A 2,500-nucleotide genomic window follows, 5' to 3' on the forward strand; every position below is an offset into this window, starting at 1 on the left:
GTGAGCTGTGGCCAGACAGGACTCACAAAGGCGGCCCTCAGACATGTAGATTCCAGGCTGGATACACTGTGTACAGGGCGGAAAGATGAACTTGATGGATTCCCCACACCTTGGCGCAGTATCCACGGAGCAATGTTGAAAAGAAAGAGACGGGCTCTATTCTGGTTATCTGCACCAGGATATACATTCTGCATCCACCCAGTCTTCTTCTTCTTCTTCTTCTTTTTCCTTCGTGGGCTGCAACTCTCACGTTCACTCGTACGAACACGAGTGGACTTTTACGTGTATGGCCGTTTTTATTCCGCCATGTGGGCAGCCATACTCCGTTTTCGAAGGTTACCACCCGGTGTGAAATGGCGTTCAACACCCTGACTGCTGAACCCCGGTGACATATCAATGCGGCACGGGTTTGAAAGGAAGTCGCCATTTTCAACGATGGAATTCAGTTTGCTGAAGAGAAATAAAGTCATCCCAAGGTGGACTGACATCCTGACTTACGATGTCGTTTCAGTGACGTGCCCGCCAGTCAGTGAGGAGCAGGCACGTCGGTAGTGATTAAGGGGTTAAGGAACTACACGGGGGATAAGTTGTTGGTGACGACAGTCAGTGAGGAGCAGACACGTCGGTAGTGATTAAGGGGTTAAGGAACTACACGGGGGATAAGTTGTTGGTGACGACAGTCAGTGAGGAGCAGGCACGTCGGTAGTGATTAAGGGGTTAAGGAACTACACGGGGGATAAGTTGTTGGTGACGACAGTCAGTGAGGAGCAGGCACGTCGGTAGTGATTAAGGGGTTAAGGAACTACACGGGGGATAAGTTGTTGGTGACGACAGTCAGTGAGGAGCAGGCACGTCGGTAGTGATTAAGGGGTTAAGGAACTACACGGGGGATAAGTTGTTGGTGACGACAGTCAGTGAGGAGCAGGCACGTCGGTAGTGATTAAGGGGTTAAGGAACTACACGGGGGATAAGTTGTTGGTGACGACAGTCAGTGAGGAGCAGGCACGTCGGTAGTGATTAAGGGGTTAAGGAACTACACGGGGAATAAGTTGTTGGTGACGACAGTCAGTGAGGAGCAGGCACGTCGGTAGTGATTAAGGGGTTAAGGAACTACACGGGGAATAAGTTGTTGGTGACGACAGTCAGTGAGGAGCAGGCACGTCGGTAGTGATTAAGGGGTTAAGGAACTACACGGGGAATAAGTTGTTGGTGACGACAGTCAGTGAGGAGCAGGCACGTCGGTAGTGATTAAGGGGTTAAGGAACTACACGGGGAATAAGTTGTTGGTGACGACAGTCAGTGAGGAGCAGGCACGTCGGTAGTGATTAAGGGGTTAAGGAACTACACGGGGGATAAGTTGTTGGTGACGACAGTCAGTGAGGAGCAGGCACGTCGGTAGTGATTAAGGGGTTAAGGAACTACACGGGGAATAAGCTGTTGGTGACGACAGTCAGTGAGGGGCAGACACGTCGGTAGTGATTAAGGGGTTAAGGAACTACACGGGGAATAAGCTGTTGGTGACGACAGTCAGTGAGGGGCAGACACGTCGGTAGTGATTAAGGGGTTAAGGAACTACACGGGGAATAAGCTGTTGGTGACGACAGTCAGTGAGGGGCAGACACGTCGGTAGTGATTAAGGGGTTAAGGAACTACACGGGGAATAAGCTGTTGGTGACGACAGTCAGTGAGGGGCAGACACGTCGGTAGTGATTAAGGGGTTAAGGAACTACACGGGGAATAAGTTGTTGGTGACGACAGTCAGTGAGGAGCAGGCACGTCGGTAGTGATTAAGGGGTTAAGGAACTACACAGGGGATAAGTTGTTGGTGACGACAGTCAGTGAGGAGCAGGCACGTCGGTAGTGATTAAGGGGTTAAGGAACTACACGGGGGATACGTTGTTGGTGACGACAGTCAGTGAGGAGCAGGCACGTCGGTAGTGATTAAGGGGTTAAGGAACTACACGGGGAATACGTTGTTGGTGACGACAGTCAGTGAGGAGCAGACACGTCGGTAGTGATTAAGGGGTTAAGGAACTACACGGGGGATAAGTTGTTGGTGACGACAGTCAGTGAGGAGCAGGCACGTCGGTAGTGATTAAGGGGTTAAGGAACTACACGGGGAATAAGTTGTTGGTGACGACAGTCAGTGAGGAGCAGGCACGTCGGTAGTGATTAAGGGGTTAAGGAACTACACGGGGGATAAGTTGTTGGTGACGACAGTCATGTCTTTGTGTGGTACCCTGTCGGCCCCTTCCTCTCCATGTCACTCTCACACCCCATCCACCACTTTGTTACCTTCATTCAGTTATTCACAAGTTCATTTCTTCTTCAGTCGGTTTGCTTTTTATTTACATTAATTCATTCAGTCTGTCATTCGTTCGTTCTTTCCTTTGTTCGTATATCCGTGTAGGTTTTCTTTTCTTTTTTCTATGTGGAGTGATGGCCTAGAGGTAACGCGTCCGCCTAGGAAGCGAGAGAATCTGAGCGCGCTGGTTCGAAT

General features: G+C 50.3%; 1 protein-coding gene across 1 annotated transcript in view; it reads left to right on the forward strand.

Moving 5' to 3' along the window:
• The window catches only part of LOC143297496 (sodium/glucose cotransporter 4-like), a 23,525-nt gene that overhangs the window by 2,218 nt on the left and 18,807 nt on the right, over nt 1–2,500 (forward strand). The gene's annotated exons all lie outside the window — the stretch shown is intronic.

This window comes from Babylonia areolata, chromosome 22 (genome assembly GCF_041734735.1).
Source record: "Babylonia areolata isolate BAREFJ2019XMU chromosome 22, ASM4173473v1, whole genome shotgun sequence".
Classification (NCBI taxonomy): Eukaryota; Metazoa; Mollusca; class Gastropoda; order Neogastropoda; family Buccinidae; genus Babylonia; species Babylonia areolata.